Source organism: Leucopleurus acutus (assembly GCF_964270905.1).
Source record: "Leucopleurus acutus genome assembly, chromosome: 15".
NCBI classification, from domain to species: domain Eukaryota; kingdom Metazoa; phylum Chordata; class Mammalia; order Artiodactyla; family Delphinidae; genus Leucopleurus; species Leucopleurus acutus.
Window position 1 is genome coordinate 69,426,709 of NC_139157.1, and position 13,050 is coordinate 69,439,758.

The window sequence follows — 13,050 nt, forward strand, 5'->3', positions numbered from 1 at the left end:
CCCCCCGGTTTCTGAAGCCCAGCCTGAACTACCGGCTCCAGACCCTGCAGCCCAGCTGGAGTCCATTCCCTTTTGTTCAGGCCGACTCACCTGCATCCCCAGTGCCTGGGTCTCCTGGCCCACCTTCCTGAGCAACGCTGCCCGAGGCTCCCGGTTTCCGGACACAGAGTACCTTCCATGAACTCCAAGGCCTGTCCACCGTGCACACCTCCTCACTCAGTCCTCACACCCACTTTCTGTATCACATCTCACACCCACCACCGGGTGATTCTGGTGACTCCAGATTCCGTTTCCCACCCAGGTTTGTGATGCTCTTACACCCATCCCTGTCCAAATGCCCTGTGCTTCCACATCCATGGCAACTTCTCCTCACACTAGATTCCCAGTTCTGGCCCCTCCTGCCTTTTCATTTATGGGACTAAGTGATGTTATCGAGTTAACATATCAGAGCAATTAGTTCCTTTGCCTAAAATGAGAAGACAAAGGGCTCATTGAACGTACTACATGTGACTCAGCACATTTAGCAGACTGGCCAAAGCATGCACACCTGGACAAGGGAAACTAAACTTATGAAGAGACAGCTGTGGAACATTTCTGTCTGCTTCTAAGAAGATGCCAACGGGACCCGTGCTTCCTCTACAAATTCCACAGGCTGCTGATAGAAATGATAACACAGTTCACCAAATAAAAAGACCAGAAGACTGAAAAGCAGAGATAAAGGATGGTTTGCTTTTTCAGATTCAGATTTTAAACTGTATAAGCAATTACATTTAAAAACTGAATGTCTGAAAAAATATTAAAATATGTATTTAAAACTTAGATCCCTGTGATTTATTTTATAACTGGTAGTTTGTACCCCTTAATCTGCTTCACCTACTTCACCCTTCCCCCACCATTCTTCCCTTCGGCAACTACTAGTTTGGGAATACTGTCAATATTTTGTGATAACTTCATATGGTGTGTAATCTATAAAAATATCAAATCACTATGCTGTACATCTGAAATTAATATAATACTGTAAGTCAACGATACTTCAATAAAAATAAATTATAAAGTTAAAATTAAAATAATTACCTATACCTAGAGTAGAATGCACTCTAATGTTTAATTAAACATTAATTTAAGTATTTGAACACTTTATTTAAAAAAATAAAATAAAACTTAGTCCATCAAGTAAACTCACTTGGTAAAACTGAGCATGTTCTTTGATGATAATAATGCTCACATCATAGAGAAGAAAAAACATTGTTATGAATTGTGACTTGAATCTTGGACGTGACAAAGGAGAACTTCTGTTAATTGCCTGAGAGAGAAAAAACTTTGGAATATTAAGTCTTACTGGGATCTCTCCCGTTTCCTGTATCCCATTTTTTAAAGTCCTCCATGGGATAATCCAGAAAAGATTTCATATCTTTTGGAAAGTACTATTCTCACTTCATTATATAGTGAAATTTTTAATAACCTTTCTAGCCTTAAGTCTTACTTAAATGAGAATAAAGTAATAACATTGGATAAGGGAATGACAGAATGTAGGTTAAGTTAAAGAATATTAATAGCCCACACATTTTATATACCTCTGCTTCAGGTATATAAACAAATTTGAGGAATGAGAACATTTTTCGACAACCATTAAAGCTGAAAAAATCTCTTTGTCAAACAAAGAGAAGTCTTGAGAGACTAACTGTATTAGTCTACTAGGACTGCCATAACGAAGTACCACATACTGGGTGGCTTAAACAACAGAAATTTATTTCCTTACAGTCCAGAGGCTAGAAGTCCAAGTTCAAGGTCTGGTTTCTTCTAAGGCCTCTCTCCTTGGCTTACAGATGGCCACTTTCTTGCTATGTCTTCACATGGCCTTTACTCTGTGTGCACACATCCCCCGTGTCTATGTGTCCAAATTTCCTCTTCTTATAAAGACATCAGACATGTTGGATTAGGGCCCACCCCAATGGCCTCCTTTTAACTTAATCACCTCTTTGAAAGTTTTACCTCCAAATAGTCATGTTCAGACTTCAACACATGAATTTTGGAGGGACACATTTCAGCCCATAATCCTTGTCAAACTATGTTTTTTAAAGTAAGAATTAATAACTATTAACCAAGCTGAGTTTTTTTAAATACAAGGGAAACAGTACTCCAGTAGCTTCAACAGTCTTACCCTGCTGGATCCTCAAAACAAACATGAGCGATCCACGTCGAGCACCCTGAGGTCACAGAGCAGATACAAAGTGTTGACTTCACTGGTGCGGCTATCAGAAAATACCCTAATTCACAACGCCTTATGGAGTTCTCTACATTTCCAAAATGGATGCTGGGGGTGAAATCTTTCATCATATATGCATTCTGATTTTTAATTTAGAATAAAGATTAGAGTAATGGGTACAGATTCTGATCATAAATTCTTTTTAAACAACTTTACACCAGGTCCTTACAGATTTTAAGCCTAATGTAACATAATCTAAAAGAAATGAAACAGGGTATTAAAACTTCTTGCATTATTCAACAATAAAAATGTACCATCAAAAAAAGAAAAAGCCTTAATTAAAAAAACAAATGGGATAAAATATTATCAGTAATGCAGACAAAAAGTAACAAAAGTATACTAATAATTTATTGTAAGTCAGAATTAGTAATGATCACATCTAGAAGAGGGTAAGAAATGTTACATTTATGAATAAGAATTAAAATAATATATAAATTATAGATAGCAAAATAAAGTCCTAAACATATGGAGAGAGACATAGATTCACAAACAAATTTAAAATGTTTTGCACTCTGGAACAAAAAATTAAAATTACTCTAAAATATTGAAAGGACATGCCAACAGGGATTTTAAATCACAATTAATGAATACATAAAACCGAGCATATAAACTGAAAAATAATGTGAATATGATGAATAGAAGTAAATAAAAGAGATTTTCTTTTCTCTTTAAAATGAGTTCTTATAGAGATTTTGTGAACAAAAACAAACAAAACAAGTAAAGGAAAAAATAGCATTAAAGATAGTTCAACTGAGCTATGTATTTTTTGCAATTCACTGGAAAACAAAGGATAATGCCATCCTTAAACGCATAGTTAAACTATGCTTTTAAATCACTGTGGAAAAAAATCCATTATAATCAGAACAACACATGCACAAAAATCTAACATTTAGATTCTTTCAAACAATATCATAAAATAAATTCTTTAAAAAAGTTTAAAAAATTTAACTCATAAGTACATAGATTGTTTCAATCTTTGACTTTTTGTTTCTCTGCCAACAAAAGACAGCAACCAAAATTAGGAAGTATTTTCCAAAATAAAGAACAAAAAGAAATAAGAATGGCATTCATATATTTGGCAATTCAATATTCATTAAATACTTCTGATCTGGCAGGTTTTGTGCTAGGCAGATACAATAATAATTGAAGTAGCAAGTTTTTACTGACTCTTTACTATGTGTTAGGCACCTGTGCTAAACACTTTTTATTTATTACCCATTAAATCTTCACCCAAAAAGCCTATGAGGTCAGTACCACACCCAAAGGCAAGAACAGATAGATGTCAGAGCTACACTAGGACCTGAGACATCTGACTCCAGGCATGAACTCTTCAGTGTCACTGCCAAGGTGCAGAGGACCCAGGACCAGCTCCTAGAGGGGTCATAAACGAGTGCTTAACCTGCTAGAAATGTTAATGATACAGTCAAGGCCACAGTGACCATGAAGAAAACTCCTTCTCCTTAATTTATTCATTCAACAAATATTTATTGAATGGCTGTTCTGGATATCAAGGGCCCGGCAGTTGACAAGACAAAGTCCCTGTCCTCATGTAATGTGCATTCACCTAAAGAAACACGCAATTAAAAACAGTGCGCAATTTCAGTTAGTGATAAGTATAAAGAAGAAATGCACAGCATTTCAGGGAAGGCCTCTTTGAGGAGATGACATTTGGACAGAGACCTGAATCTCAGTGATGTGAAGACACCAGCCTTGCAAAGATCCAGGGAGAGCATTCCAGGCAGAGCGAAAAGCAGATGTAAAATCCCTAAGTCTAGAACAAGTTTGGCATATTCCAGGTCCCAGGGAGAGGGAGAGAATGAACATCAGATACAAGGGCAGAGAACTAGTGGGGACCAGATGACAAAAAACCTTCAAGGACAAGGTTAAGAATATTTTTTAAAATCTTTTCATTTGGAAATAATTTCAACCTTACAAAAAGTTTAAAGAATAATAGTACAAAGAAGATTCAAATGGCTTTTATCCAGATTTGTATATTGTTAACGTTTTACCCCATTTGCTTTATCTCTTGTGGTGTGTGTGCCTGCATGTGTGTGTGTGTACAATTTTTTAGAACCCTTTGAGAGTAAGTTGCATGCATCTTGGTCCTTTGCCCCTAAATGCTTCAATGTGTATTTCCTAAGAATGAGAATATTCTCTTAGATAATCACTATATAGTAATCAACCTCAGTAAATTTAACATTAATACAACACTTTTGTCTAAGCACCATGATCCAGTTCTATCAGTTGATCTAATAACAATGTCCTTTACAGCCTTTTTCCCCTCCAGTACAGAATCTTGTCTAGAATCAGGGATTTCATTAGTTTTCATATCCCAAGTAAAACATTACTTATCATGGGTTGGTCTAATCGTTCCTTGGAGAGTAGGTTCAGGTAATGGATCCCAGCCAGAACACTACCTGAGTGATATGTTCTTCCCAGGTTAGCCCATCTGGAGGCACTCAACGTCCATCTGCCCCTCATGTTAATTTTGCTCACCCAGTCAAGGTGTATCTATTTCTCCACCGTAGTTACAATTTTTTCCTTACAATCAATACATCACAGAGACCATGTAACTATCCTGCCCTTCATCAAAATTTCCCTATAAATTCAGCATCCATTAATGAGTCTTAACTGAACCAGTCTGTACCATGATGGTTGCAAAATGGTGATTTTGTTGTTTCTTGGGGTTTTTTTAAATTTATTTATTTTTGGCTGCGTTGGGTCTTCGTTGCTGTGCGCTGGCTTTCTCTAGTTGCGGCGAGCAGGGGCTACTCTTTGTTGCAGTGCGCGGGCTTCTCACTGCGGTAGCTTCTCTTGGGGCAGAGCACAGGCTCTAGGCGCACGGGCTTCAGTGGTTGTGCCTCACGGGCTCGAGAGGACAGGCTCAGTAGTTGTGGTACATGAGTTTAGTTGCTCTGCGGCATGGGGGATCTTCCTGGACCAGGGCTTGAACCCATGTCCACTGCATTGGCAGGAGGATTCTTAATGACTGTGCCACCAGGGAAGACCCAAAATGGTGATTTTGAACGACAAGATTCCTTGCACGTTTACTGGTTAGTCCTTCGCATTCTATTGTAAGTAAGAGCCCTCCCCTCTCCCCATTTATACATGTATTTATTTACTTATCATCAGTATGGATTCATGGATTTCTATTTTTCCAATGGTATATAAGTCATTAATGTTTTTAACAATTTCAGAGCTCAAATTTCCCCCTTCTTCCCTTCAAACTGGTTCATGTGTTCTTGTGATATGATCTCATTATTTCTGGGAGCACTCCTTTATACTTTCTGGCATAATGCCATCCAATAGGATTTTCTGCAATGCTGGGGATTTTCCATATCTATGCTATCCAATGCTGTAGCCACTGGCCCCATGTGGCTACAGAGCTTTTGAAATGTGGCTGGTGCAAATGAGGAACACATTTGTTAATTATATTTAATTTTAATTAATGTAATTTTAAATAGCCACCAAAACTACTGGCTAACATAATAATCTAGCAAGATGAGATATTCTAGGATCATCTTTTAACCTACCCTGCCTCAGCCCTGGAATTAGCAACTTCTCCAAGGAGCCCTGTTTCCTTTCAAAAGGGAATGATATTAGAGACCAAGGTCTGATATACATACATAGATATTATACACACACATGTACATACATAAACTTGTGCACATATGCATATATACAGAAATAAATGAAAAAGAAATGAAGGAAACGATAGCAAAGATCAATAAAACTAAAAGCTGGTTCTTTGAGAATATAAACAAAATTGATAAACCACTAGCCAGACTCATGAAGAAAAAAAGGGAGAAGACTCAAATCAACAGAATTACAAATGAAAAAGGAGAAGTAACAACAGACACTGCAGAAATACAGAGGATCATGAGAGATTACTACAAGCAACTCTATGCCAATAAAATGGACAATCTGGAAGAAATGGACAAATTCACAGAAAAGCACAACCTTCCGAGACTGAACAAGGAAGAAATAGAATATAAAAACAGACCAATCAAAAGCACTGACATTGAGACTGTGATTAAAAATCTTCCAACAAACAAAAACGCAGGACCAAATGGATTCACAGGCAAATTCTATGAAACATTTAGAGAAGAGCTAACACCTATCCTTCTCAAACTCTTCCAAAATATAGCAGAGGGAGGAATACTGCCAAACTCATTCTACAAGGCCACCATCACCCTAACACCAAAACCAGACAAAGATGTCACAAAGAAAGAAAACTACAGGTCAATAGCCCTGATGAATACAGATGCAAAAATCCTCAACAAAATACTAGCAAACAGAATCCAACAGCACATTAAAAGGATCATATACCATGATCAAGGGGAGTTTATCCCAGGAATGCAAAGATTCTTCAATATATGTGAATCAATCAATGTGACACACCATATTAACAAATAGAGGCAGAAAAAACATATGATCATCTCAATAGATGCAGAAAAAGCTTTTGACAAAATTCAACACCCATTTATGATAAAAACTCTCCAGAAAATAGGCATAGAGGGAAATTACCTCAACATAATAAAGGCCATATATGACAAACCCACAGCCAACATCATTCTCAATGGTGAAAAATTGAAACCATTTCCTCTAAGATCAGGAACAAGACAACGTTATCCACTCTCACCACTATTATTCAACATAGTTTTGGAAGTTTTAGCCACAGCAATCAGAGAAGTAAAAGGAATCCAAACCGGAAAAGAAGAAGTAAAGCTGTCACTCTTTGCAGATGACATGATACTATACATAGAGAATCCTAAAGATGCTACCAGAAAAATACTAGAGCTAACCAGTGAATTTGGTAAAGTAGCAGGATACAAAATTAATGCACAGAAATCTCTTGGATTCCTATACACTAATGATGAAAAATCTGAAAGAGAAATTAAGGAAACACTCCCATTTACCACTGCAACAAAAGAATAAAATACCTAGGAATAGGGCTTCCCTGGTGGCACAGTGGTTGAGAGTCTGCCTGCCGATGAAGGGGACACGGGTTCGTGCCCCGGTCCGGGAAGATCCCACATGCCGCGGAGCGGCTGGGCCCACGAGCCATGGCTGCTGAGCCTGCGCGTCCGGAGCCTGTGCTCCGCAACGGAGAAGCCACAACAGTGAGAGGCCCGTGTACCGCAAAAAAACAAAAACAAAAACAAAAAAACTAAAAATAGAATTACCATATGACCCAGCAATCCCACTATTGGACATATACCCTGAGAAAACCATAATTCAAAAAGAGTCATGTAGCACGATGTTCACTGCAGCTTTATTTACAATAGCCAGGACATGGAAGCAACCTAAGTGTCCATCAACAGGTGAATGGATAACAAAGATGTGGCACATATATACAATGGAACATAACTCAGCCATAAAAAGAAACGAAATTGAGTTATTTGTAGTGAGGTGGGTGGACCTAGAGTCTGTCATACAGAGTGAAGTAAGTCAGAAAGAGAAAAATGAATACTGTATGCTAACACATATATATGGAATCTAAAAAAAAAAAAAATGTTTCTGAAAAACCTAGGGGCAGGACAGGAATAAAGACACAGACGTAGAGAATGGACTTGAGGACATGGGAAGGGGGAAGGGTAAGCTAGGACAAAGTGAGAGAGTGGCATGGACATATATACACTATCAAATGTAAAATAGATAGTTAGTGGGAAGCAACCACATAGCACAGGGAGATAAGCTCAGTGCTTTTTGACCACATAGAGGGGTGGGATAGGGAAGATGGGAGGGAGACGCAAGAGGGAGGAGATATGGGGATATGTGTGTACGTATAGCTGATTCACTTTGTTATAAAGCAGAAACTAATACACCATTGTGAAGCAATTACACTGCAATAAAGATGTTTAAAAAAAATGAACATATAGGAAAAAAGTTTTTTAAGAAAGAAAATAACTCCAGGGAGCAGAGCAAGTAGTCACGAAATCTTCAAAGTATAATAATTAATTCTTATCAGTAGACAAGAGAAGATATTGCATTTTAAATATAAATAGGAGACTGAAAAAACAAAGCACCATCAGAGAACAAAAAAGACATCTTGGAAGTTAAAAATACTATAGCAGAAATGAAGAATTCAAGAGAAGCATTGGAAAAATAAAGTTGAGAAAGTCTCCTAGAGAATAAAACCATAAAATAAGAAATAAAAAAATAAGAAAATCAGCGGATCATTACGGCAGGGGTGGGGGAGAGTGGCGGCTAGCAACTAAATAACAGTCATTCCAGACAGAACAGAATAAATATTCTGTGTTCTATAGCTTTGGTGTATTTTTATAAAATGTCTCATTTTTTTTAGAGCAAAGAGAGAAGACATTTAAAATTCATAACCCTTTAGATTTGTCTGTTGAGAAGACACTTCCAGACAAACCAGAAAGGATCATTCATATTCTACCTGCAGTTCCTTCCAACACACATTTAGGCTCATTATTCAAACCAGGAAAGGATTACCAAGTTAGTTTTCTCTTTTCCAAGCTATGCAAAACAGTTTCAATAATCTAATACAATTCATATATATATATATATATATCCCCTACTGTTTTTATCAAAGGATTTCATCCAGGTTTGTCACCCTACCTCCAGTTGTGCCTGAGTATCACTAGAGTTCAGTCTCTCCAAACAATTCTCCAGTCCTCTGGCAGGTGTGGAAAGGGCTTCATCTGACTTCAGGGAGTGGGGCAGGAGTCCAGGGTCCTAGCTGTCTCTTTTAGACACTTCCAACCAATCAAGATCCTCTCCTCACCACAGAGGAAGTGTCTGGTACCTGCCTTCCACCCTGCTCCTATCCCATGTGCCTCTTATTGGAAGTAGACTTTAGACACATCCCACATTTGTGTACAAACACAAATTCCTATGACCAATTAATTTCCAAAAGGGTTTCCCCCCAGATTTCTAGGCACAGATGCAAAAGGGCTATATTTACCAACAGACACTTATAAAAGACTCACTTTTTGTACAAAGGGGAAAGGCGCTTGTTTTGTCTCTTACAGACACACAGAGATGTGACAGCCTCAGTTTTTATAACTTCAGCCAACATCAAGAGCAAATATAGATCCATGGAAGTCCATTATGCTATTGATATTTTACCTTTGAAATTGTCACAGACCTTTAGATACTTCCACACACTTTTCAAAGGCTCTCCCAAACTAACCTTAGCTTTCGGTCTCTAAACTGGAAGACAGCAGGCCACCCAGGTCCTCCAGGCTCTCACCCTACACACAGCTTCTGGCAGCCAGACCAGATCGTTTGCAGAGCTCTGTTTAAAAACAAACAAACAAAAAAAACCAGCCTTTTAATCTTTAGTCAATTTTCATCCAGCATTCATGATTTATAGGAACAGATTCTTTTCGTTTCTAATTTTAAAATGAGAAAGACGTTTTAACCAGAGCAGGTCGGTGGCCATCAGACTTTGGCACATGAGCTCAGAAATGGAGCACACTTGCCGCTCTCTCATTAAACTTGAGGGTCAGTAATAACAGCATCAGAACATGAAAGTCACAGAGACACAAAAGATATTAAAGTTACACTGATTGTGACATTCCTTGATCCAGGAGCTATTTCTTCATTATCTTGCATGCTTTGAAGGTGAATACACATTTTTTTTTCTCTTGAGACCAAGACAAATAGCAAAGATGATTTTATCAGTAGTCAGAAAGGCAAATATTCAACAGCACAGGAAATACCTTATTAACCCCACAGTTGAGACAGACTATTGTTCTGACTAAATCAAGTCTAGTGACCCTGTGAGAAAGAGATGGGTGACCCAAATGCCAGGAAATAAGAGAATACTCAATAAAAACAAACAGACAAAAAGGTCATATGTAAGGAGTCATCTAGATTGCTGTTATCTCCTACCCAAAGAGAAGAGATGCCCTGTCTTTGATAGTAAACTTAAAACACAAAGATTAAAAATATATTCCAGTGTTTCCTCCAAGAATGAAGGCAATAGAAGAGTTGTCTTAAAAACAAAACTAGATTAAATCTATAATCAGAGGAAGTGAAGGTAAAATATTTATTGCCAGATAGTAAGATTCACCTAGAGAGCTGAAAAGAGCAAATCTGTGTTCTTGGAGCCCAAGAGATGCACATCTCAGACAACACAGTGTCATTGACTCTCACAGTTGAATAGAGTTGGGTGATTTTATTGGGACCTGTAACTCTCCCATAGATCCATGGAATATCTATGGTAACTGTGCAAGAAAAACTCAGAAACAAAAGGTCAGCATTTAAAAAGTAATTTTATTTGAAATTTTACATGTTATATTTCAGAAGAACTGGGCTCTCAATAATGGATATAGCAAATATTTAAGGAAAAATCCTCAAGGTTTCATTTGTCTGTTTAAAATTCTCAGTGGTGGAAAATAACGGTTACGCCACACAATTGTTGTATCTGCCAGGATCTTACTTCTCTGTCAATATAGCAGTTAGTTAGGGAGAGATCAACTTACAGGAAATCTATCTTGCAGACTACAGGAAACATGGTGTTTGTGGTCGTGTGTGTGTGTGTGTGTGTGTGTGTGTGTGTGTGTGTGTGTGTGTGTGTGTGTGTGTAGTATGTGTATACATGCACTTTATGTTTGAGTGGGTTTCCGTGTGCTTAGATAAAATGGCAAGAGGGTAAGGTAACTGTTTTGCTGCCTCACACTTCTATGACCTAGTTGTACTTCCTGTTTAAAGTACATCACATGTAAAGCCTCGCATCATAGCTAATACTTTACAGAGGTTTATTTGAAAGCCAATTATGTATTAAGAACTATCCTAAGTATTGGAAATATAGTCGTTAAGACGATTTTAAAAGCCCCCGCCCTCATCTTTGAAAATTGAGACTAGCTTTACTCATTCTAACATCCCTCAGAGCACCTCACTCAGTACTTCACATATACATAATATATGCCAAAGAAATTATTGTTAAATTGAATTGAGTTTTTATTAGAAGTTGACTTCTAAATGAAGTTGTATTATAGTAATGCTATTGTAAATGGGTATCTGGGTCCAATTACTGTTTCAATCAAATGTGAATTGATTAAAACATTATTTTTCACAAACACACAATACACCAGCACTGAGACTACTGTTGGTTAGAAGGAATCACCAAAATTGTTGGTTAGATACTAAAACATTAATACCTAGTGATAGCTGTTTTAATCTTAAGCTCAACTATTTCCATTTCTGAGTCATTACAATTAAAAATCCTCTTTTATTTATACACAGATACTTGAATTCTTCCTTTTAAATTAAAGATAAATTGTTGAAGGCCTCCCATATCGTGTGAGTCAGTAAGACTTTTTTTTCATCCAAAGCCGGTTCACAAAGAGTACACAGGTTTTTTTTCCTCAATCATTAATATTGACAGATCCCTTCCCAAATCAGTAAAAATTTGCCAAGCTGTGGGCAACTCCAAGGCAGAGCCTCTCTCTTCAAAATGTTCAGTACAACACCTGACACAGGGTAAAGTCTCACCCAGTGATTGTCAGATTGGACCACATTTATTGCTTTTGACTGGGAACCCTGTCATCACACAACACTACAACTGATTTCCTTTGACATTTTTTTTCTCTAGAATCTAACTTCATTCTGTCTAACTTTGAAGATGATTTGGGAACTCAAAAATATAGCATATTTTACGTTACCCACGTAGACTAAAAATTAAACATTTTCTTAAGTATAGGAAAAATTCTTGAACACTTATGACTTTTAAAAGTAAGTCAAGGACTTCCCTGGTGGCGCAGTGGTTAAGAATCTGCCTGCCAGTGCAGGGGACATGGGTTCGAGCCCAGGTCCAGGAAGATCCCACATGCCGCAGAGCAACTAAGCCCATGCGCCACAACTACTGAGCCTGCGTTCTAGAGCATGCGAGCCACAACTACTGAGCCCGCACACCCAGAGGCCTTGCTCAACAAGAGAAGCCCCCACAATGAGAAGTTCACACGCCACAACAAAGATTAGCCCCTGCTCGCCGCAACTAGAGAAAGCCCACGTGCCTCAACGAAGACCCAACACAGCGAAAAATAAATAAATATTTTAAAAATAACTATAAAAGTAAGTAAGTCAAAAGTAGTTTTAGTTTTGTGATTTTGGTCTCCTAGATTATATTAGATGCCTCAGATATTTTCTTTTTCTTTTTAATTGAGGGACAAACTCAGAATCTTTATAATGATTCATTTATTCTGTTTTATATTGCAAGCAACAAAACATCATTTTTGTTCCTCCTAGACACAAAACCATACTTTAGGCAGGAAAAAGCACCTCCTGCCTAAAAATGTCTTGCACCAGCACTTCTTTGTAAAGGAGGGTCACACTAAACATATATAGTGGGATAAATGTCCATGTGTTCGGATGTGCAGAAAGCAATATTTCTATATACTTCTGTAGTAACATAATTTCCTTCAAGCCTCCCCGCAATTCCATCTGATGAGAGAGAATACAATCTTAGTCAACTTTGCTGAAGTTAGACGTTTCCGTTAAAATTCAATAAAATTTAGTTAGAAAGTCAATATAGGACTTTTCTATCACCATTTTTCTCCCCCATTTAGTATCTTCTAAGTTCCTGGGGCAGCGATGACCTAGTGTCATGGCATGAGGACGAGACGTTTGTCCATCTTGGACTCTGTGTCCAGGCTCGATCCTCTGTACATGCTGAATTCACTGTCCTGGGAACAGGAACCACAGTTCAGGCAGGATTATTAGTGCCGGCTAGATTCACTTTCCATACCAGTTCCCTGTGGCCCTTAGGTATGGTCATTTCTTCTCTACACTGGCATCTACACAAGCATCCA